Source organism: Polyodon spathula, chromosome 3 (assembly GCF_017654505.1).
Source record: "Polyodon spathula isolate WHYD16114869_AA chromosome 3, ASM1765450v1, whole genome shotgun sequence".
NCBI lineage: Eukaryota > Metazoa > Chordata > Actinopteri > Acipenseriformes > Polyodontidae > Polyodon > Polyodon spathula.
Window position 1 is genome coordinate 53,159,753 of NC_054536.1, and position 26,552 is coordinate 53,186,304.

General features: G+C 36.2%; 1 protein-coding gene across 2 annotated transcripts in view; it reads right to left on the bottom strand.

Annotated features, from left to right (window-relative positions):
• Nucleotides 1-643: 643 nt before the first annotated feature.
• The window catches only part of LOC121313175 (cyclin-dependent kinase 14-like), a 218,316-nt gene continuing 192,407 nt past the window's right edge, over nt 644-26,552 (bottom strand). For both annotated transcript variants that reach the window (XM_041245467.1, XM_041245468.1), the window contains one exon: nt 644-1,290. The gene's annotated coding sequence lies outside the window, so the exon portion shown is untranslated. The remainder of the gene's footprint in view (nt 1,291-26,552) is intronic.

A 26,552-nucleotide genomic window follows, 5' to 3' on the forward strand; every position in this document is an offset into this window, starting at 1 on the left:
ATGAAAAGATGTATTCTGGTTTACATAGGAGATGAAGTTACTTTCACTAAATCTAGGTACAAAATGTATGGCGCACATCATGCGTAGACCAACACTTATCTAAACATTATGGCAGCATTTTACATTTGGTTGTCTAACTGCTTTCAGACATAAAATGTAAATATGATAGGATGTTTACAGGCTTTTATTTGTTTGTTATGCACAGGAAAATAAATAATTCAGAAAATATTTTCAGATATACCATTTTAGGTTAAGGCTCCTCCCTTTATTTGTTAAGGGTTGAAATTCCAGCACATATGAGAGTACATTTTCTGTATCTTCACCATGCACAGCGGGAGTCTCTTTCCTTGGTGATGGGGAAAGTATTCCCTTAGGGGTTCTAGTAAGTTGGAAATTGCATGGATCAGGGAAATATGATCTCCTTCATCTGTCAACATTTTTTTTTTAAATGTATTCAACTCTGCTTTAATGTATACTTAGATATCAATATTTGTGTAATAAATATGGTTTACATGTTCACCAACAGTATATAATATGCATGTTTATATACAAACATCTACGCTCGCTCTCTCTCTCTCTCTCTCTCTCTCTCTCTCTCTCTCTCTCTCTCTCTCTCTCTCTCTCTCTCTCTCTCTCTCGGGAACGATATGAAAAACAATAATAATTATTAAAATAAAATAATAGCCTATAATACATTTTAATGGTTTTCAACAAATGCTAAAGTATACATGTTCAATTCCTATTAGATTGTGGTAGCAAAAACCTCAAACTGATTTAGCCTAAAATATAGTACAGTGCTGTCCAAAAAATACTTTCTGTTGCTGTTTGAAGAATAAACTAAATTATTGTTGCCTTGATTATATTCCACAGCACTGTCAGAAACACGTGTTCCTGACTAGTTTCAGGTCCTTTAAATAAGTAAATGGCATAAAGAATAATGGCACAGTGGACTGGTTTTATGTAAAAGCATTATTAGTGACGTTCAAAATATACTAACAAGCCTGCTTATGAAAAGAGCTGTTATGAAACAATGTAATAAATGCTGCTGTACACTGTAAGAATCATTTTCAATATAGGGGTCGGCGTTACACGACAACATTCCATGTAACAGTAAACAAACTATACAACCAACCAATTAAAACCAGAAGGTGTCCCAAGCACACTAGAACCTGACTGTCAACATCATAAAACATGGGTATAGAATAGACACACAGTAGGGAAGGAGGGAAGTCTTGTCAGCTGAAATCATCTTTAAACCAGTTGCTCGTATGTACTGTTGACCGTTGGGATCTGCAATAAAATAAAACATATGTTAACAAACTGTATTAATTCAACTTCAACCTTAAAAAGTTATAGCCAAACGTTTTGCATCACCTAGAATTTTAGGACTGAGACATCATTTTTATATTTTATTTAACATCATGCAATCAAATAAACTACAAAATGATATCGCAAAAAATGTTCAGTTTTTCATCAAGTATATAGGATACTAAAAAGAGGTATGTAATTCAATATGTTAACGTAACATTATTGAACAGGTTTCATTTGACTTTATGAAGCAAAATTAGTTAATTCTATAGGGGGATGCAACACTTTTGGCCATAGCTGTATGTATAGAAAGATGATAACCCATTGAAAGTGATACAAAGGTCCATGAAAGGATATTAAAGCAAATTCTTCAGTTATTTCTTGTACACACATACCCCTAGCCATGGTAGGCTTGTCAATTTTTAATCTTTTATTCTGCTGACACTGATAATAAATAATATATTTATTTGCAATACTCCCAGAACAGAGCAGAATCTCCATATAGTGACAAGCCCCTTGGAAGTCAGATTTTCATGGATGTGAGTTCTGTGTGGAACCTCTATGCTTAGCTAGTATTTTCAGCAAAACCTGCCATTGAAATATAAAAACTACTGTCAAATTGTTATGAAAAGAAATTGCATTACGAATTTACTCCAAATGAACGTGTGGTAACGCAGCTGAATATGATAAATAAAATTAAGTGGATATAAAAAATCTATCTTGTTATTTAAAACTACTGTGTTGAGAGCAGTTCAAGGGGTAAAAAAAAGAATGAAATTTGGCCAATGGCTTTTATAACACCCTCTTTCAGCCCCACGTGGCCTTTGAACTCAATGTTTTTGCTTTCGATTTTTCGGAAACCAGCTGACAGCATCAGGTAGAGGAAAAGATGAAAAATGAAAAGGAGGGCTCCCGCTGTGCAGGTGAGTGACCTATGGGAAAGATTCCTGGCTGCTAAGGTTCTCCCACACATCAGTAGACTAAGGCCGATTGATTAGCTCATGTAAAACCCGCTATCAACTAGGCTCGAGAGACTAATTAGAGCCAATACTGTCTGCTTAGACCTCCCATTGACACCTAATTTGCTCGGCCTGGGCCTTAGGGGAGCCTGCATTATCTCTACAGCTGTACTTTGTATTATGCACTTCTGTGAGGCATCGAGGCATTAACATTCAGGGGGAATATGAGCAGAGACAAGGTGTCAATGTTAAATATGGACAACCTGTCTGAGAGTTAACTTTGTCTTTTCTATAAAGATATGTATTTTTCAAGCAGGTTTCCTTAAATACATTTTTGTTATTTTTGAAAAACTAAAACAGATACATTTTAATGCAGTTAACCTCTGTTTTGGATCCAAGGGACATTACAAATTCAGTGTGGTTATGACCATCAAAGAGCTTCTAAATGTTTAATCATTTTCCTTTAAGGCATATATAAAAATAAACAAAAAAAAACACAAAAGGGAATGAGTGGGACTTTATGACATGCAGACTCCTTTTAAATCACAAATTTCAAGTCATTTTTATCATATATTTTTTCTAGGTGTAATGTGCAGTAAAAACCGAAACCTCTTCTTTTTTAAAGGCATAGTTTTTCAACTACTGTGAGTAATTCAAAATGTAATTTTATTCACTAGTTTCATATGAAACACACCATGACACATTCTACACTTATTCTTATTAAACCTTTATTCAGCAACAGTCATCAAAAAGTGCCATATCACCTATCAAGGTGTAGTGGTTGTATTGAAACTATGAAAAGAGTGCTCAGGCAGACGATGTTTGAAGCAAGAAGCAGGTAGAGCTACACTAGTTGTTTCTTCTGTTTCCAATGATTTACAGCAGAAGTGCTTTAGGGCAGGCTGCAGAGAGCCCAAGTACAGTAACTCACACTGAGAATGTCAATAATGGAATGTGTTGTTTCGGGGTCTGACTTAGTCAGAACAGATGCAGGGTTCCGCTGCCATGTGATCAAAGAGAACCCAAGCCTGGGTCCAGACAGGAGTCAGTGGGTGGGAATTGTGGGAAGGTTTAGGGGTGTGGCATATCCAATTTGTCCAGCTGCTTTCTACAATACAGTTGTAGTTCTTCTACAATAGAGTGGTCTGCAGCAATTAAACCCTGTTATAAAGACATCATTAAGATCTAACACTTGTTCAAGGACATGGAAAAAAAAAAGAGCCATCGCCTTAGAGTTCTTCTTAAACCTATATAACTCACTGCAAGCCTGTATACCCTTCACATGCATCCCAGAGTACTTGCAAAGCAATGTCACGCAGCGCTGCATGTGAGTTTGTCCCTGTCAGATAATACCAGGCACAGGATAGCAGTCAGGAGACATAATAGCTGTGTTGATTGATATTTTTTTTGTTATAAGTAAAAATACATTAGATTTGGCTCCTTCATTATTACACTGAATTATTGGTGCTGACATTAATTGCATAAAAAGTTACAACACTGAGTGGCAGCCTATTATTTATTACTTTAGATGCAAATATATATACTGTCTAGATGTCTTTAAATGCATTATACATATTCCAGACATTAATTAATTTAAAATGATTTGATCTAGCCATGTCTGGGAACCCAGTCTTAACCCCAAGTGTGGTTCCCTGTTATTAGGGTAATCTTATGTGGGGCCTGTTAGCACTGTGACTGTTTTATGAATGTATGAAATGAGGAAAACACACACCATGAATGTGGCAACCCTGAGTCAGAAGGCTGTGTGATATGTAAAATCCACATGGGCTTAGGCCTAAATTTAATTTGGATCATTTTTTGGTACAATAATACTAATAATATTTATTTAAGGATTCAAATGTGTTTATTTGCTTAAGTAGTTTGTTCCTCCTTTCCTGGTGTAAAGCCCATGAGAAATGTGCCCCCACGAATCTTTGATCCTGAATTATTGATTTGAATCATCCCATGGTTGTTCCAAGTATTACAATTCACTCAAAGATTCTGTGCAGTGATTTGCAATATAACACAGTATATAACTTTGTCATTGACAATCATCAATAAAAATGCCTGGCCAGTAAACAATCCCCAACCTTTCATCCTTTGTTTCTAATTGATCAAAGGCCTGTCATTATTTTACATCTGGCAGAACTTAACAGAACTTCTATCAAAACTGAAATAGCTGTAAAGTTTGTGTTATTATTTTGTTTAAATTTTTTTATTTAAAATATTAGTGTTCATTTATCCTGGCTTTAAATTAAGAATGCAGTGTTTATTTAGTTATTTATTTTTTCATGTTTATGAAGAAAACTTCTGGTCAACTTCCCACTATACACTATATGTGTGCATGAAAGACATGACTACAAACCCCATTAGGGAGAATCCCCTTTAGCGAAACTGTAGCATGTCTGCCTTTAGTACTGAAGGACAGGTGTTCAAATCCAGACCGTGGAAAAAATGTAACATAATAAATACATAAACAAAAAGCATTACAACTGGACAGTTTTTACCAATAGATTACAGCTCTTCAAATTCTGATAAAGACTGTCGCTTCCAGTTCTCTGTGAGACTTGCAAAATAGTCCATATCCTTTAGAAAACGAGCTTTTGAACTGCATCCCTTCTGTAGCGCAGCAAGTGCTCCTCTTGTATGACTCAATAAACAAAGGGTTAAAAGGGTTAAAATGTAACCAGCTAGAGACTCTCACAAAAGCCAATATGTGAACTGCCGTTAAGGTGGTAATTTATTTTTTAAAAGTTGTACATTCTGTAAAAATTACATTCACCACATTCCTGACCCATGGCAGTTGACCAGCCTATGTGTATACATTAATGAAATGGGATTCACTTTGTATAATACTAACACAGCTTTGTATTTCTCATACCATTTAATGAAATAATTAAGTCAGTGATTATATGGCACACTTTATGTTTTTACAACTGTAGTAAAACAAACATGTTTAATAAGTCTACTTGTATGTGCTAGGTTTTCAAGTGACATCAATGGCTAACTGCTGATTTCAATCAAAAAATGGCAAACTTTGCCACAAATTATAATGTGCTGGATTTACTCCATAAAACCTTCCCAATCTCACCAGCCTGGAATGCTGAAACATAGTTGGAGCACTAATGTTCCTATGGTCACTGTGATTTCCCTGCCTAGTAGGATTTGTAACTACTTTCTACTTCCTTTTTCAGCTAGCATACAGTACCAGGATGGACAATTATACACATCAGACTGTGTTGTCTCTGACTAATGGCTATCCATCTATTCCATTTATTTACATTACTTCTTAAAATACATTTTCTTTCAAGATTTTTTTTTTTAATTTAGTATTCAAGACCTGTTTGTAAATTCACCTCTGCTTAAATGTTGTAAACAAGAGTCCTCTGTACAGCCCCCATGCTTTAGGCTTCACATCGTGGCAAGCAAAGAACAAAGGAAGCAAAAAGGATATACTGCAAAGACACGGATAGTAATGAAATGCTGTGAATAAAATATACAACATGATGACAATTTATTTTTATGATATAAAAAGCAACTCACTAGTCGTTGCCCCCCCCCCACCCCCGCCTGTTTTACAGACACAAAAAAGTCAGATTTGAAGATTCTCTTCCAGCACTGCATCTGATCAGGGGCACCAACGGTTTCAGGAATGTGCTTCCCAGCCTCCATTGAAAACACCATTCAAAGGTCATCCCTGGTCAGAACTCAAACGCAGTTTATTCAGAAAGCCTGCATCAATCTACTCCCCCCTCTTATTCCTTTCTCCTGGTCTCAGATAAAGAAGCCAAGCGCCCACTTGTAAACCTTTTTGGAGTAGTAAAAAATACAGGATCATTATTTATGGTCTGTGTTTTTCACATACTGTACAATTCTTCAGAGAACATGGACAGATTCATTAGCACATCACTGAGACCAGTTTGAAATGTGGTATTCATGAAGCCTCACCCATGATTATTATGAATTTGCATGCCATGGTTATAATTATGAAGCGCTGGGACCACTTATTTCTTTCATACAACCAAGAAACCTTTGTCAAGATTTAAAATTGGTTTTAAGAAAGGTTATTAGAATTAGTTTGAATTATGGATTTAATCCATGGAAATAAAACTGTTAAGCTATATTTGGATAGCTAATTTGGAACATTTCCAGTGAACCACAAGTAAGGATATTAAAATAGCGTCAATTCTACTTTTTTAATCTGCAAAAAAATATATAATTAGTTTACATAACAGAATCATTTATTAGGATTTATATATCAGAAAAATACAGTTTACACGTTTAACCAATTACCCTGCAAAGGCTTCTCAGGTAATATTTCAATCTTGCTATCCGGTAAAAATAAATGTGTTGGAAAAAAACTGCATCTGCACATGTTTATTCAGTATAATATTTTCTTAAATACATCGCTTTAGTACTAAGCCTTCCTTATTATGTGGGCAGTATATAAATCCAGCCAGTCTCTGCTGCCTGCATAGTTTTCAGCCAAAGAAAACAAAACCATAAACGAACGTAATGAAAACATTCAGCTCTGGGCATATTCGGTAAAACGCATTTCTTAATTAAATTTCAGTTTTGAATTCACTCACTGATTCATTTTATTCATGATGTGAAAGTGAACATGAAAAGTGAAAATAAAAGTGATTTGGCTCTTTGATGAGAAAAGTGAAATGCGTATCACCTCAAGCTGTGAATATGCATGTAATTAAAACAGTAAGTTAAATCCCAACTGAGCTGCAGTCCTGTATCTCTTTAAAATCGATTCTTCAATGAGACATAGGGGCTAAACCTTTCCTGTGATGAACAACCACCCTTTACAAACCTCTTTTTTACCCTAGAGAAAGAACTAGCCTTCTTCTGTTACTGGAGCCTTCTGGAGTGACGTTAAAGGCTTGCACAGTAAAACAGCAGTAGGCTTTGTATCAACCAGGAATTGATTTCTAAATAGGAGACACATTGCTTTAACCTAGGGGTGTCCAATCCTGGTCCTGGAGGGCCGGTGTCCCAGTTGGTTTTTGTTCCAACTGTACACTAAATTGCTTAACTGGACCGATTAAGCTTCTAATAAGTGTGTGATTGGTCCAATTAACTAATTTTTGTGGCAGTTAGAACAAAAGCCAGGACACGGCCGACTAGGACCAGGATTGGGCACCCCTGCTTTAACCCATACACTGTATGAAACTGCTGAAGTAAAAACAGGCTTCCCCTTAGAAATATCAGCTGTTCACTGATGTACTGAAGCAAATATCCATCAAAAGCCACCTCTATTACTCTCTGGTACGGCCAAAATGGATATGTTATAGTGTTATTCATTCAGATATGCAGGTAGCATTTATGAATCATAACAGACCTCACAGATTTTGTATTTAACAAATAAATACATACATTTCTTTTTATTAAAAAAAAAAAAAATAGTTGGTGTTATTTTATAATGTATACATCCAAGTTAAAAAGTTAAATAAAAACAACAAAAAAACTAAAAACAGGAAGGTTGTAATGTTACAATATATACAGTATATTTAGAAATGAGCTACTGAGGTTCTTTTTATTTTTTGTTTTACTATGATTAGTAAGATTGCTAAATGTAGGAAATAATTTGCCAAAAATGTACCTCTCCATACAAACACTTCATCTATAATTGCTGTAAAAAGCAACCTGCCTCTTTACACAAGGCTGCCTACAAACAGTGTGTCTGATATATAACTCAGGGACTGCTGCAGATACATGTGTTTTCTATTTCCTAGGGGCCTGGCAGAGAGCACTCTAAACTGTAAAAATATCCCAATGTCAGCACTTCTCTCTGCCGGCAATCAAATATTTTAAGTCACAACCAATAACGATACATTAAAACCATCAATTTTGACATGTATTTAATATATTAATAAGCAAACATCTTACTCTAATCTAAAAAATACTGGTAAATTGATGATTAATCATGGACACAGTGACCTTGAAGGTTAATAGTTACATTTCTATTTCAAGGGAACCAGAGTTATGACAATAACCTAACTTTCTCTATCAAGTAAGAAATCTAACCATTACCAAATGGGTGAGAGTACCAAAGCTGTCGCAAGGGCAATATTGCAGAACGACTGGAATGCTACAAGGCTAAGGTGACACAAGGCTGCCTTGTGTGTTACCACACTGCATATGTCCTTGACAGATAAAGCCCACAGTGTTGCTGTGCCCCTGAAAGAATGGGCAGTAGACTTTTCTGGAGTTGACCAACTTATCAGCAGTCCTGACCATGTCTGCTATCCACTTGGACAGCTGCCACATAGATAGGGTTTGACCATGGGACTTCGCCCCATAGCAGACAAAAAATAGTTTGGACTGATTGACATGGAATGCCGAGATCGTCTTCGGCAAAAAGGCAGGATTGGTACGAAGCGTAAGCTTTCTCCTGGCCTTTCACTATCGAGAATGCCTGCATCTCACTCACCCGTTTTGCAGAGGTAATAGTGAGTAAGAAAGCCTCCTTGAGCGATAAAAATATCAGCTCAGCTGAATGCATGGGGCTCAAATGCATTAAGCACCATATTAAGCCTCCAGTGAGGAGCCATGCCTTCATAGGTGGCCGAAGCCACCGACCCCCTTTCAAAAATTGTCCCACCAGGAAGTGATTTTGACATGGCAAACTGAAATAGTTGCCAGATAGACCTTAAATGTAGTGGGGGATTTCCCCTCATAAAACAAGTCCTGCAAAAATTGCAGTATAACTGTCAATGATTATTAATTTCCGTGCCTGAGAAACCCATAAAACCAATTGGCTGATTAAATTGGCCTGTATTTTTCATATGAAAGGGATTGGCCAAAGTAAGTTTAATTAATAGGCTGTGCAGATATCGTACTTTTTGATACAGTTTTTAGTACACTTCACTACACTTCACTGCAGCAATTTGCTTTCTTCCAGAACTAGAAATTAGACCTTTCTGATGCTGTACTACGCTCCCGAGAATATCTTTTCCATTTTATGGGTCACTGATAATGGAAATACAGCTGTATATCATTACAGAGGCTTTGAGGAATGAAATCCATCACAGTTCAAGGGAAGTCAGGTACAGGTACACTATAACAGCAATTTATATATGATACTGCAGTTCCTCTGCTGCTGAGGCTGAATACATTATATTAAAAGTGTAGCACAGCTCAGAAAGCAGAAATATGTCAGAGTGGGAGAACAGTATATATTAATTTAAAACAAAAACAGTTCAAGTAACATTGCTAGTCCAAATAAGCCTGCCTGGGTTACCTCAACGTGTTGTTCTCTCTTCTGCAATAGGAGTCCCATGAGCAAATGAGTGCCTTAATATCAATATTAATCACACAAGCGCCCTCACTTTAAATACAGGAGAGATGCAGGAACCTGTAATGTCCTGATGTCAATAACAATGCTGGGCAATCTGTAGAGAGCAATATTTATTTTAAAAGGAAAATCATTTTTATTCTAAAAAAAAAAAATCTACAATGTTCGATGTTGCTTTAAGATTAATATTATCCATTCCTGAACAGCTAATTGGCACATGCACTGCAGTGCAGTATATATTTGTTCTTGGCATTATGAATTCGCCTAGTGAATGTGTGAATAAAATATTATTAAAAATATTCACAGTTTACATACTGCATCTTTTTACTACAAATGTAAATTGTACAGCTTCATTAATACATTGTCCAAATGTACACAAATGTGCTTAAATAAAAAATAACATATTATGGTTCCCCTGTGGCTAAAACAGCACTTTGATTGCACTCTAAATGAAAATCCTTAATGTGCCATGGTAACAACTGCGAGTTTTGTTCTATTAAAATCTTTATTTTAGCATTTGTACACCAAAGAACAATACAATACTGATATAATCCAAAAGCAAAAACACAGTTAAAAGGGTGTTTGTTGTTCAATGCTTTTAACTGAGGAATCCTGAAAACATATCTCCGTTATTATAACTAAATAAAACCAATCATGCCCACTGCTGTATACTACATTTCTTTAAACATCTCAGAAGATTGACCCTTAGGTTCACAGGGCCTCATTTACGAAAGGCCACTAAATTTGGAGTTCTCTTCCTTGTTGACACTGTCACCCTGCAGAACAGGCTCCATGGATCGGGGTGCCAGTGCTATGTGAGTACAAAGCCAGCAACCTGGTAGAAGCCCACTTTCACGTCCTGTAAACCTGGCCTCTATCTGGGAAATGTAATAGCTTTAGCAGGGCATGTTGTATTATACACATGAATTGCCATGGGCATCCACAGAATTACTTCTAGGGGGTTTAAAACTAGTTGCGGTAAGGTGGTTTTGTATTGCATAATAATTATTAGCGTTCTAAGCCTCATTTACATTTATAACTCAGACTTAGGCCGGCATAGGTCCGGATGGTAGCAGAGATCCTTATAATTTTCAGGTTGCGTTTACACTTGAATATCTTTATTTAATTCAAGAGCACAGATTGTGCTGCACAGTAAGGGGAATTTAAGAATACACATTAGCTACTGTCTCCACATCTATAGAATTATTTTAACCACACAGGAACGTGTAAGAATAAAACTTGAAAAAATAAGTCATAAAGTGTGCTTTATCAACATACGTGAAACAATTATAAATATATTTTGCAAAAAACAACAACCACAACCAAGAAGCACAGGAAGTGTAAACTACAATACAAAAAATGTCACCAACTTACATACTGCAGTAACGAGTGCATATTAAACACACTGCTTCAACCTAACTGTTTTAAAACAAACAAGCTTAAACAGAATACTATGACAGTCGTCACACATAGTGTGAGAGATAGCGAGAGAGAGATAAGAAAAGAGCATGAAAAAATCCATTGACACAAAAAGGTGTTAAATGAACTGCTTTAACTGCACACCTATGTTTAGTTGGATTCACACACTCCCTGTCATTAAAAGCTGTAGCTACTCACATGGGAATGAGCCCCTCCCGCTCCCGCCCCCCGGAATCCGAATTTGCGAAAAAAAGAAAAGGCAAGTAAAAGACTCCTGAGAAGAATATTAAGTTAATTGAACTCTCTCAGTTAGTAGTATGCAGTAGTACAGAGGAGTCATCTATTCAGGTGATGATATGTTTTGAAAGCTATTGGAAAGCACACCAATCTGATCAAAGGGATACCAAACTGGATGTCATGCTCAATGGCCTGACAGACTGTCCATGGATTGTTGTGCGCAAACTTTTTTTTCCCCTGCTGGCGGGAAATAACTTGTGCGTTCAGTGTGCAGACTACAGGCAGTGAGACGTTAAAGAACTTACACATTCAGACAACCAGGAGCGCAAAGAAACTGGGACCAATAAGGTACCTTATTTTTAGGGGTGGGTCGATACACCAAGGTCACGATACGATATCAGTAGTGTAGTCCTAAATTCAAAAGTAACGGAACACCAACAAAATACAGATTTCTTAAACAAAAATCATACAAATATTTGTTCATTGAGCTTAAGGTAACGTTTCATAGGTAATGCATGTGTCTTGCATGCAACTTTTATAGGCTACTCCCCCAGTCAGTGCTGCCAGATTGACAGTTTTCCAGCCAAATTTGTCTTGTTTTGAAAGCATCTTGCGGGTAAATACTGTCTTTGGTGGTTCTGTTATTTTATTGTGCATGTTCTTTTTCTATTCCTTTCACCAGCACAGAACTTCAATCACCACAACATCCTGTATAGTATATCACACCCTCCCCCTGTCTTTTTTCTGGAGCTCTGCATCCAATAAAATTACGAATCACACAAACGCTGTTATTTTGTATTCGTCACCAATTACAATTGTTTTTCAAATTTATTTTTAAAGATTGTGTCCGCTGACAGTTCTGGTCAATTTCATTCTGAATACATTTTTACTAAAAAAACATTGTTAGCCCTATTAAACTTTAGAACTGCGGTTTGTAATAGAAGTTCCTAATGTTCTCTTCATTGCTTCACAAGGACAACTGTCTGAATCGTACAACTGTGCAGGAATCAGGAGATGTGTGTGACGTGAATCTACAAACATTTAAACTATCAGAGACAGAGACTCAGATTCGTGTGCTATCAGGAGAGGCACGTAGGGAATCTGGTTCCTAATGCCTATTCAATAGCATGGTACAGAAAGACTATTTTGAATTCCACACGGAAAAGAGATCTCTTGCTCGGTGCGCATGGATAGAAATTATTCTTAAGTTTACTCTTAAGTCAAGGTTCTGCCTATTGAATAAAGTACTGGGACGCTGTTCCGGCTCGACTACACCACTGTACAATATGTATCACGATACACAGCCACGATATAATTCGGATCACAAAACTTATGAAAAACTCATCTCTGCTGGCGGATCTGAAAATATTTCAGATCTATACACAGATTCAGTTGAAAATCAGTTATATGTATTTACCATTAAGTAGTATAGCACTTGTTTGAGTTTAAAGACAAAGCAGTATGTCAGCTAGAGTTTCTGGAATATCAGATTTATTGATATTTATAATTAAAGTTTGGGAGGAGGGTTAGACACCAATCTTTGTGTCACCAAATTGAATCATCGAATTTACACATTAGCTAATTAAGATTGTTAGCACTACAAATACCCTCTTCACTTTCCTCTCAGTTGTGTTTCGATGTCATCGTAACCCGCCACCTCCCCATCTCCACCTTTCTTAAAAACAATTTCTGTATTTTATCAATGGGGGTCTCCGCCTTGTCCAGTCGGCCAAGCAGCGAGCCCTCAAACCAAGTTAGGTTCGATGCCAAATGAAAGCGTATATACAACATGATTCTCTGTAAAATTGCATACTCCGCATTCTTTACAATAAACAGTTGTACTAAAACATTTCGTGGTGTTGGTGTTTGTCTCGATCTATTGAAACTTAATTAACCAAATCTCCTTATCACATTTCTGAGAGGAAAAAATACTAAGCAATGTGTTTGATAACTATTAAAGTACAAACTTCCTTTCGAAAAATCTAAATATCAAGTCTTTCAGCATTCAGTGTTTTTGATTACGTCATACTTAACTTTAACTCAATAGATTATTATTATTATTATTATACCATACATTTTATCACCAAGTATTTGTATTTGTAAGTTAAGGTTGAGTATATAAATGTTATTTTGTATACTATTCTATACTGTGCTGATTTTAAATGTGGTTAGAAATAATTGGAATTATTAGATTTAAATGAATGATACAAGTAGTAGTAAATAAGTAATTTTCATCAGGATTAATACATTTTTTTAAAGAAAGTAACAATCAATCAAATCAAAGTTTAAGGATCATTCAACCAAATAAAAACATTAGGACTCACTGAAAGGTGAACAAATAAAAAATAACACTCGTAAATGTAAAAAAGTCATATGCTTTTATGTTTCATCTATATATATATATATATATAGATATATATATATATATATATATATCATATATATATATATATATATATATATATAATATATATATACATCAATACAAAATATTTACTGGTAAATGCTTTCACAAAAAGACAAATATATAGCATTTGAATAAAACAACTAATAACTTTAGTAAAATTAGCCCTAGCAGTGAAATTTTACAGACACTGCTCCCTTCCTTATTCTTCTCTGGCCACAACAAGCAAGGCAGGCTGTCTCTGCCTCCTATTGGCCAGAATCACCGTTGTCTCAATTCCCATTGACCAGGCAGTGCTTCAGCAGCTTGTTTTGAAGCTTTACAGTGCAGTGTCAGTATTCCTTGCTTGCTAGCAACAGAATACAGGAAAAAAAAAAAAAAAAAACATTCTTTCCTCTACTCCCGTTTAAATTCCAGAAGCGTCTGGCTGGCTCATTGCACAATGGGATATGTCTAGGATCAAGTGGAGTTTACGTTCAGACTACCAAGACTTTTTCTTTCATGATTTACAGTTTAATAAATGTGGCATATTAGCTTATCATTTTAAGATTGTGTCGTGTTACACCTTTGTGTATCGGATCGTGTTGTAAAGTATCGCGATGCATCGATACATGATAAATCGTCTCACCCCTACTTATTAGATTAAGTCATTTTACTCTGTATTTGTTGATGTTCTTTGTTTCACAATCGTAGTTAATATGGAGGCACATTTAGAGTATTGGTTTTCATCAGATGTTGTTCTACCTGATTTCTGTGCACTATACACTATGTGCTTTACCTTTCTACTGCATTTACAAAAATGTAAACTTTCATTTGCTGTGCTTCTACTCACAGATTAAATGTTACTCTAAACACAACCGAGCATGTTGGATATTACAGTATAAATTGAACTGTTCATTATAGTGGCGCGGTACCACCACAGTTAGGGTTGAGTAGGCACATTATTGTTAAACACCAGTTTTTGCACTTTAATAATTTTGACCCCCTAAATGGACTGGCGCAACATTTTGCATGGATGGTCTTGTAGTGTAAATGTCTCTTGATGTGGCCGAATTCGCTCCAGTCAGATATGCAGTTTTTAAAATCACTTTTTTTAACAGACGCTGCTAGAAGTGTGCTGTTTTAAAGACAGGCTGCAATAGTTCGGTGGAAGAAAAGGCTTACACTATGGTCACTACAGCTGTGCAGGACTGATGAGGAAGGAAGTACTGTTTCCAAAACCTTAGTCTTAGAGGTATACTAACTGAAAAGCACAGGGAAAAAAACAAACAAACAAACAAAAAAACCTCTTTGCAGCTTGCTTATCAATTACAAAAAGGCATCTGCTAATTAAGTCTCTAACAAGCTGAACCCAGGGCTAAAGTGTTAGAAGTTGATATGTCTTGTCGTCAAATTGCAACATGTTTACATATAAGCAAAGGAGTTGCATTTCTTGAGGGAGAACAAAAAGTTGATCGGGATGTTGTTTCATGCTTTCCATGGCTGAAAACCATTATTCTGAAATTCAAGAGCTTTGGGTGAAATGCGGGAGAATGCATACATGTTTAAAACAATAGTTAAGCTTGAAAAACCTATGGACAGCCTTGGCGTGAAACAACTGGAAATGCTGAAAGCTAAAACAAAGCCATTTAAGAACCAAGGTTGCAAGTAACCTGAGTCCCCCACCAACCTCAAATAGAATGTGCATGCAAATCGACTGACAACATGCTGAATGAACTTTCTTGCAGGATGACTTTTAACAAACATTATGTGGGCAAGGTACTTTATTTTTCTCCCATGGAAATAGTCTAATCAAAGACATATGCCCATTTGTGTCTAGCAGTGTCTCTATCAATGGTAACTGGGGGTGGGGAAATGGCAGCTTTACTGTACAATGCACACGGTATGTAATTTGCAGCTGTGAAACAGAGTATAGAAAATAACTTTTCCTGCCAAAGGAAATAAGAACAGAAGATACTGGAATAGAACTGGGAATACGGTATCATCAGCATAACAAGCCTCACCAAGATATCTCACCATCAACCCGTCGTGATTCATCAGTCCTCACTCCTTCAACTGGACTCACTAGCCATAGGATTACAATTCAGTTATGGATTAACTCTCTTTAAAAGTTCCACATAACAAAAAGTATAATAAATATGTGCAATTATTCATTGATAGCATTGTATCTAGAAAAGTCATGATCACAGAACTACAGAAATAAAATGTTTCATTGGACAAAACAGTTCATAGATTTAAAAAAAAATTGTTAGGATTAAAAGTACAGTGAAAGGCGTTTGTAAAGTAATCATCAGAAAACTCTCATACAGTTCAGATGAAACTCGTATGATATTTGAAAAATAAAAACTGATCAATGTAATGTATAGTAGGAAAGTGTAACAATATAATTAATAAACAGAAAACAAAAATACACTACATCATATTTCTGAGCAATCATTTTCTCAGCTCCAATATACAGTGCTACCTCATTATAACGCACCCTGTTATAGTGTGGAATTGGTTATAATGCAGTAAGGCTGTGGCTCCCATTTCCCCCATAATTCAATCTGACTCTCAAACATTGGGTGAACGTTCCAGATACACAGTACGAAGCTGGCAGACAGCAAAAAATTAAAATCTTTCTCTGTTAAAATGAAACTCGATGCGGTGGACAGAGTAAGAAAAGCTGAAACTCAGGCAGCAGTTTCAAAAGACATAAATGTTGCAGAATCTACATTGCGCGGCTGGCTAAAAGACTGTTGTTTTTAGTGTGGCCCAGGCTAACAGGAGCTGGGAATAATCGACCCAATTAACCGTGGATTCGAGGACCTGCAAATTGTGTGTGTCTCCTTCCTTCATTTTCCACAGTACACTACACTATTAATTTGGCTTGTGGGCACTGTAAATCATTTCAGGAACAAAAATGCCAATATGGCACAAGAAACCCAGTTAATATGAAACATACTTTTGCTATTCCTCTTGAAAACCAGAAATCAATTCCAGACAGTACTGATGATACTGACTGGAGCCAGTCCTGAATACCTTCATTTAACTGTGTAACACTCTAGTATTTGTCTTCTCTTATGTTTTAGGTGCATAGAAAAAAATAACTTTAGAAAGACATATATTTATAATTTTATCATTTTTTCAACTGAAATGTGTGAAATATCATTTATTGACAAGAATGGATTTGGTTTTTGAAATGCTGTCACAGAAGTAATGCGACCACTGCAACTCTTACCTGCATTCCCTGTTAAACACAAATACAAAAGTAGATGGTACAGTAGTAATGTGACCACTTCATCTAATTCTAACTCAAGCCTTTGCTTTCTGCTGCTGTTATATGTCTACGAGGTTTCCTTTACGCATGGCAAGCAGCTATCAGTACTAAAGCAATAATCAGTACAGCTGCCCTACAAAACCACCAGGTTCGGTCAACAGGTCAGAGCTCCTGCAGAGAGGCCACTGGGAGTAACACAGGTCGAGGTCCCCAAGACTACTCAGAAGGTCAGCGCTGTCAATCAAAGACCACTGAAAAAAGCATGCCCTACACAGCACTGCATGGCAGTCCACTAATACGTATTGAATAAGCTCTGAGCACATGTTTATGTGGATGGATGGACACTGCTGTTTGCTGACAGCAGACTATATTTCTGGGGTATAATGTTGGTATTGCAGTTTAAATTTTTTTTTTTTTTTTTTTTTTTTATGAAAACCCAAACTTATGTCATGTGCTTCTGGCAATTCCCAGGCAGGCTACAATTAGCTGCCTGGGTCCCGGCATATCTATGATCTATTGTCTTGCTACCACATGCAGTATATTTACAATTGACCATTGAGACGCCGGGAACCAACGAAGTCCATGAAGCCTGATAACAAGCAAACTCACCAAAGTTGCTATGCATATTCTAAATGCATTCAATTTAAATATCATACATAATTCATGTGTTTTCAATGCGCAATACATCCAGTATGCAGCTTATCTGGAGAGCAGGATCCAACATCAGATAATACACTTGCTAAATACTTTCTCCTGTATCTCCAAACATTAGTGCATTGATCACATTACACTGCTGTAATACTGTTTGCTCCATGCCATGTGTTCCAAAAGACATGCACTTCAAAAATGCCAGCAAGTACTCACACTGAAGTTAAACTCATTATTTAATGCATTTGCTTTCAGAAGTGAGTTAGGCTTTTCGGGTTGAATCCATGGGAAATACAAGATGCCACATACTGAATCTTAAAGGTGTCTGCTGTAATAGTTTTTTTTTTTACTTTTTATTTAACAGCAGTAATACATTTGAAAGAGCGACCAAAATCAAAAGTAGTTCACAGGTTTAAATCTTTCCACTCCAGGCTTCTCAAACTCATTGGTATCTCAGCTCACACCCTGCACTCCATAAGAAAGGTTTACCTCAATGCTTCCCTTATACTCAACTAGGGCAGGTCCACTGGGAGGAGGGCTCAAGGACAGACTTTTTTATTTTATGTTTTCCACTGCAAACACAGACACTAAGCTTCATTGGTTGGGTTTTTAATTCTCTGTGAAAGCACTGCTGAGCAAAAATACCCCTTAGCAACAATCTTTTGCAACAGCAACTTTAGATAATTCTGAAAATGTATTGATTATGGAAGAATAAACTGAAAAGGATTTATTAATAATGTTCTTATAGACATTTAGACTCTATTGCAATGTGAATCTTGGGCTAAACTGGCACACTGGAAATAGGTAAGGCAACATTTTGTAACAAAGAACCACAATGCATAATAGTTACTGCACCAAATGTTCACAACTTCAGAGTTCTTTGAAATTTTTTTTTTTTGTGTTCCACTAATAATACTGTGGCAGAGCAAAGCTCTGCCCTTTTTAAATTGGCAGGGATGGGGTTAATTTCCCCTACCTGCCTGGGTTTATTATGCTTAGGTGGCTGGGGTTGATTAGGTTAATTAACGATCAATCAGCGCCCAGCCACCTGACATAAAAGGAGGCCTCTGCTTCTCATTTGGGAGGAGGGAGTTGAGGAAGCAGGTTGGTGTTTTGTTGGTTGTGATTTTTCAATTTTCTAAATCCAATGAAGGCATTGCCAAGCCTGGAAACCTTTATTTTGTACATTTTGCTTTTTGTCTTTCTTTTTGTGTTTCAATCCCTTTGTTTTGGCCCCTGTGCCTTTTTATTTTTGTATCTATTTATAATAAAAGTATATTTTTTTGAACTGCAGTCTGTCTCTGGGCCTCTATCCACTCACCAGCCTGCCACAAATACATTTAGTTAAGTCTTTATCACAGCTAATAGACAACATGTAATGCTGTGTAAAAGATCTTTATAATGTTGCCACTCTTTGCAACAGTTTCAGCTGCTAAATACCTTTATTCTTTTCACCAACCTCTATTTAACTTGATGCAGCAATGCTTCAAACCTGTCCTTGGTCCCTCCAGATCAACAGATAGAGACACTGTTGTCTTATCCCCTCAAGCAAAACACATTTCCTGAAAAACTGCATCTGCCATGCTATTTACACATGATCGCCACTAACCCTTGGCCTGCCCAAAACGCCAGTCCTCAATCTACAGTTTCTTTCCTGTTAAAATCGTTTTTCCTCTCATGTATAACTATAGGCAAGCCTACGTGATAACATTATGCAAGACCATCCCGGCGTTTGTGTGGTTAAATTCAAGACATTTTCTTGCAGGAAATGCGCTGCTAGGGATGCTTTAAAACCCTAATCTCTTACCGCCTAAATGTTTCTCTTTCTACCTCCTGAAAAGCACTTCCTTAATCAACACTGAGCCTCAGTGATTAAGCAGAGGCTCTTTCCTGTTTCTAATATATCTTACCCTTTAATTTTAAGTTGTTCCAATTGGAAATTACAACTACTGTAGATAAACAAAACATGCTACACAGTTTATCACTATCAACTTAGTGGCCTGTAAATCACACAATTGAACTTACAAATTACTGTGGATGAATCACATAGGCAAAGGTATACAGACACAAAAAAACCCCAAACTATTGTGTAGGATGTTAAAAAACAGTATTCACAAACAATGTATAGAAGGCCCAGTCTGTCCTAAGGCCTTGCTATTAAACAATAATATAGTTTAAAGACGTCTAAAGTTTAGAGTCATCTACAACTCAACTAAAGAATAAGTATATCTGAAAGTAATAATGAGCTGGATACAGTATCATTCAGTGTAGGAGGTTCTGAAAAATGAATCATTGCATTTCATTTGACTTTTAGAAAGTCGCCCCCAACAGGCTTCCTGTATGGGTTTGAAATCTTTATTCAATGTTTCCTAATTATCTTTGTGGTTTTATTACATTATTCTCTTTTCTCTGTTACTTTAGTTTTTGAGTAATTCACTTTTTTTACTGAATAAGTTGCAGTTTGGTAAGACATGATAGGAAAGCTTGGAGATATTGTTTTTGTGCAGAAATGTAAATTAATATACAATCTAGCTCAGTATCACCAGATCATATTGGTAACAAATAATATCAAACAATGTTATTGGTCCAAAAACCAAACTGGAAGTACAGATAGGCCTACCAAATGCAATCATTTGTGTTTTAATTTTTTATTTTATTTTTTTTTTTATTTCTCACAGATAACTTGTTACTGGTGACTCCTTCACAACCATAGTGTACAGCTATAGGATGGGCATCTCAACTGTGTGTGGAATATATATAATAATGGGCAACAGTATGTCTAGCTACACCCTCACATTTAACAAAAACCTGTAATTACTTTCCGATTTCCTCATATTTTCCCACAATTTCTGTATGTATTTTTTATCCAGATATTTCTTGTGTTGCTTATCATAAAGAACAGGATATTCTGCTCTGCTAAAATCAGACATTCCCCCATCTTGCCTATGATATTTGACGCACAAGTCTGAATACAAAAATAGCAGTGTAAATAATGCATCGAATAAATGCTATAGTGTGAATAGCCCTTTAGTTTAACTTTCCACTTTAAATCACATTTTGTGCTGACACAAAGCCCCTATTAAAATCAATGCAACTTAATTCTAAAGATGAATTCTTTCTAAAGGTAAAAAATATGGAATAGATGGCTTTTTGTAATAAAGGGGTACACTGCTGACTCCCTCACTGAGAAAGCTATACAGCACGGACGAAGAGGAGCAGTGTGCTTGTCCACTGATAAGGGAGCTTTTAAATCCAAAATCAATGATCATTTTTGTGCTGTGTTATAAACCTAGTTTCTTAGTCTTGATATCCAGTGTACTTTTGTCATTATTTCTCTATAAAAACAATATCACCAGTTCTCCACAGTCTGCTACCTTACAGAATTGTTCTCAACAGGATCTCCCACCATCTGTGTGTAAAATTGTGGTAGATAATTTAAGTTACTCTACTAGACAAGCGCTTCTAGGGTTGTCTGTATGTTACCATTAAAGTACTCAGTTCCACAGTATGGCATTATCGCTCCAACACACCTAAGCCCTTGTCAGACTGGAATATTTAAAGATTATGCATTTACCTGTGTTTAATTGATCAAGACATTTGTTACAACATGCACTTAGATAACAAAAAAATGCATATTTGGAATAGAAATAATTTACCACCAGCTTCCTAAATTTGACCTTATAAGTGTTTATTTGCATGTCCTTTATTTAATTTTGCTGAATACTGCCACGTGTTTCCTGGCATTAAACTCCTAGTGTTTCCTCAATGATATTCCTTAGCAACAGATGCTCTATGTACCGAATGTGATAGCCCTATCCCATTACGATTGCTCTGGAGTGCATATGCAAATACTTATATACAACCAAAGTACCTTTTGGCTACCAGAATGTTTCAAGTATTGTGTGGTTATGAGGCCACCTTTCCCATGCTCTATGTTTTCCTCCCCATGCCATACCAGAATGCTTTCCACAGATGTGTCATACCTTAGTGACAACATTAAAGTGTGAAACACCGGTAGCTGATCTCTTTACTCATTATATGCCTGACAGTGGTAGTAAAGCTGCTGTTTCTCACTCCCTTGGGTATTGTTTTTAATTTACTAAAAAAAAACAAAAAAAAAACCACCCTCTCTTTGATGCTGTCCTAATTGAAACAGATATAATTCCAAATTGGGCATATTGTTGAGATTAGTTTAGTTGTTTTATTGTCTATTCTCTTACCAGCTTCTGAAAACTCCAACTCACAATGTAAACCCCCTGCTCCCAAGCAAAGAAAAAACATGTGCAAAAACAGTGTGAAAGTCTGCTCATAAGATGGGAGAAAATGACAGAGAATGTTATCATTCAGACCACACTGGTTGGAGTTCATTGGGTGCTGGGTTTCCATCACCTGCTGATGAATAACAATGCAAGATAGCAGATGGTGGTGTAGACTGAGCGATGGCTCTCACAGAGCAGCTTGCAGAGTGGGGCAGCAGGCAGGGTCTCTAAGAGGGATACAGAACATCAAGTGTAGCAGGACCAGCGACAGTATTCTTTTGTCGAGTGAATTTCTATGTGGTCAAATGGGCAAATTAGTTCTTATACACAACTCACTAGGATCCTATTAGGCAAGACATTTTAGACCCTGCTATTTAACCGTTTTCTCCACTGAACGTTTACCGCCAAAGATTAAAATGACACATTTATCAGCTGCTCCACTGAAGCAGGTGGAGAAACCTGTCAGGTAGCAAATAATAGAGCGGGTAAAAGCTAAAGCAAAAATCTAACAACCGAGGAGACAGCAGGAGAAGTTACATCATGTAAAGCATTTGATTTATCACTGATTAAGATTTAGTTTAGCATCTCTGCAGTGCATATTGTCTAGTGTATTCATTAGCTGATTTTATGTAACCCTAATGATGCAGTGAGCATAATGAATTATGGGGAAGGAATACTAATGAAGGAGGAGTAAGAGAGCAGTAAAAACTTGGAAAGTCATTGTACATTTAGATACATGTATATATTCACATTGTAATACTGTAGACATTGTGTACACCATTAAAATATTATCTTTTCTGAATATTTTCAAAACAGTAATTTGCAGTATAAAAATATATTGTGCACTGTAAACGTGTATCGGCATATATATATTCTTTAAAATGCTGTAATTTCATCTGACCAGACCACAGGACCAGCTGTAAATCAATATTTCATTTATTAATTTTTTTTGTTTAAATGAAGTCTCGGCTAAATCTTCTTTTTAGCTTTTTAAAGCAAAAGAGTACATCCTGTATACAGTAAATAGGGCATGCACCCAAAAATAAGCTTTTAATTCAGCCAAGAAAAAGGCAGCAGATTGCAATGCTACAATATCTACACTTTTGGAAATATTTGTGTGTATACATTTTTTAAAGTATTTAGTTCCAGCTATTCATTTTACTTCCATGCATTCATTGTCCTTCTCATTACTAATTAAAACCTGCCAATTAAAGGCTTTTTTTCTCCCTGCTTTGAAATCACCTTCATAAATCTTTATTTTTTATTTTTTTTGAGCATTTATACAGCGACCAGCTAATACCATAACCTATAAGCCTCCCAACCGAGTAATCCTTTCAGCTGGGAGGACAGTTTGTGCTGTTTCTCTCATCCTGCAGCTTCTCATATTCCAGTCATAGAATTTCAGTGTGAGCATGCTGGTATATATGTCTCAGTATACAGGACATGTGCATTTCCTCCCAATGTGTTGTGCGCCTCCTCCCCAGAATATGTCTGTATGAAGGAACATATAAGCCTTGCATAGTAGTATATTCAAATACTTACTAACCCATTCCCTCAATACATGCCTCAATACATGCATATAATATATATATATATGTATATATATATATATATCTATATAATTCATATATATATATATATATATATATATATATATATATATTTAAATGTAAGTGCAGTTTATGGCTGCTTTAAAAAACACAATTTGGCTAATTCCTCTTAATCAGCATTTTTACTAGAAAAAACATTGTTAGCACTATTAAACTTTAGAACTGCGGTTTGTAATAGAAGTTCCTAATGTTCTCTTCATTGCATCACAAGGACAACTGTCTGAATCGTACAATTGTGCAGGAATCAGGAGATGTGTGTGACGTGAATCTACAAACATTTAAACTATCAGAGACAGAGACTCAGATTTGTGTACTATCATGGAGAGGCATGAAGGGAATCTGGTTCCTAATGCCTATTCAGTGGCATGGTACAGAAAGACTATTTTGATTTTACTCTTAAGTCAAGGTTCTGCCTATTGAGTAAAGTACTGGGACGCTGTTCCGGCTCGACTACACCACTGTATGATATGTATAACGATACACAGCCACGATATGATTCGGATCACGAAACTTATGAAAAACTCATCTCTGCTGGCGGATCTGAAAATATTTCAGATCTATACACAGATTCAGTTGAAAATCAATGATATGTATTCACCATTAAGTATGTCAGCTAGAGTTTCTTGGATATCAGATTTATTGATATTTATAATTAAAGTTCGAGAGGAGGGTCAGACACCAATCTCTGCATCACCAAATTGAATCATCGAATTTACACATTAGCTAATTAAGATTGTTAGCACTATAAATACCCTCTTCACATACCCAGTTGTGCAGAAAAATAAGTAAACACAGTGCTGTAAACTTGTTCTTTTTAAAAAAAAATCTGTGGGTGATGTCATGAATTTGTCAGAATAGAATGTTCATTCCAAGAGGTTCCAAAGTTCCTAGATTGACATAAACTCACATTCCTGTTGTTTACGAGCAGCACTTGTTTCATAGCACTGACTGATCTCACAGATGGAGATGTCTTCAGCAATGTGATTATTGTTGTTGAAATGCTGGGCTACTGGTAATGTAGTGTTAATGTATTTACAGGTAGTACATCGTGGTCTACTGCATGGAAGTGTGCCTTTTAACAGTTCCCCAGAAGGACAAATCTTGCTGTGGGCGATATATTCTCTTAGATTCTTGTCTCTTCTAATGATATCAGTGGGGGTTTTGAAAATAAAAGCTCTAGATGGGTCTTGCTATAACATTTTAAAGTTTCTTTGCATGATTTTCTGTATTTCTGTGTTGGTCGGGCGATAAGTGAGGACCATTAGCAGTGTAATGAGCATCATTATTGCATGTCTAAGGATATTTCTACACACTGTATGCATTACCTAATAAAACCATTAACATCTAGGTTGCATGATTCAGTTTATTTTTGTTGGGAAAATAAATATTTGAATCCCACTAAGGATTTAGTAAAGATGACATTGCGCTAGCTAATCATTTCAGAAACTCACAAATTGACTTAATAATATAAGAAATCCCAATGTTTCCACAATAGTGAAAACAGCATGCTATTTGGTTCTGTGGTTATAGCCTGAGGTCCTGCTGCTCTCACAGCAATGTGTCAATAGAATAGCATATACATTAACATTAACAGGTTACATCTACACATGTACATACCAGTATTTATATTCCATGCAACTAATAAAAGAATGTAGTATATTTTTCAGATACACACCATGCATATATTGATGTAGCATGGACAGTATATGCAATACCCTGAAAGGGTTAATAACTCGCTCATAGACCTTTCCAGATTCCCCTGTTGTGTTTTAATTTATCCACTTTATGAATTGGAATTAGAGTAGCCAGCATGTTGTGCACAAGGTCCTTAGCCCAGATCTATTCCTCACCTGCTGAGCTGAGACAATTCCTCTCACCCATGGGGCCATGCAGCCCTTTATGCTTCCTGCTCCGTAACCTTGGCAGCTAGGCCATGTACAATCCCTCATCTCTCGCAATCAGGCCTCACAGCATTGAGATTGTAGTGTCTTGTTGGCCAACAGCCAAGCGTAAAATCACTACACTTCAATCCCAGTGCTATGAGTCAATCTACTTACTTCTTTTTTTTTGTTTTCATTGAAAACATGTATCTTAAAGGCAGCCCGGGAATTGTCTTTTTATATATTTGTTTTTAAAGCTTACCTTTCTCAGTCTGAGGGAGTTTCATGTGTGTTAGAAAAATAAATGTTCTTTGTATAGCATAGCTTCTGGAAGTTCAAACCATTTCTAAAAATACAATACATGTTGTGTACTGGGAGTTTAACTCACAAACAAAAAGAAAGAAACGTAATTCTTTTTTTGTTTGTTTTGTTTTATGTATCATTTTATAATACAAAAGAGCAAGTAAATATTTTGGAACAGAAACTTAGACTATAGACGGACATCAAAATGGCTGATTTCTGTACTTGAAAAGGTTTGTGATAAATGAAAACTGTGTACTGTTAACCTGGATAAAAGATTTAAGTGGATGCATAGTCGGTTAACATTCTCCATTAGGTTCACTGTTCTATTAAATTCTATCAAGTCTACTTTGGTGCAATTATATCACTCCATCTACACCATTATGCCAGCTTCTGGGCATGATAAAGTGAATCATGCGGGTACAGCTAGGGAAACACACATTAATTCCCAACACAATCAGGGAAGCAGTTTTAATTAAACCTTATCAAGAGATGAATAATTCATAAGCTTAATACCCATTCCTTCAGAATCCATCCTCTTTTCAGCTTAGGTTGTTGTGCTCAATAATTACTCTTTGTTTGTGAAATCCATTCTTGTGGGTTACATGTGATTATGTAAAGGATGATATACTCTTTTTTATGGGTTCCTAATATACAAAACAACTAATATCCTTGACATAGTAAATGGGTAAGACTAAATACCATAGGTGTGGTTCATTATTAATTGCATTTGTTGGTAAAATAAAAGGGATTTCCGCAAGCACCAAGCAAGCATAAACAAAGTGAACTTATTCACACTGATTCAATGAAAATGAAAATTATAAGCATGGAGATATGAATAAATACCCATACCCCCCCCCCAAGCCCCCCAAGATATTTGAAAAAAAAACTGTTGCATTTATAATATACCTTCAAGAAAAATGGCAAAAAACTTGGGACTGATATAATGATTGCATAATGCTG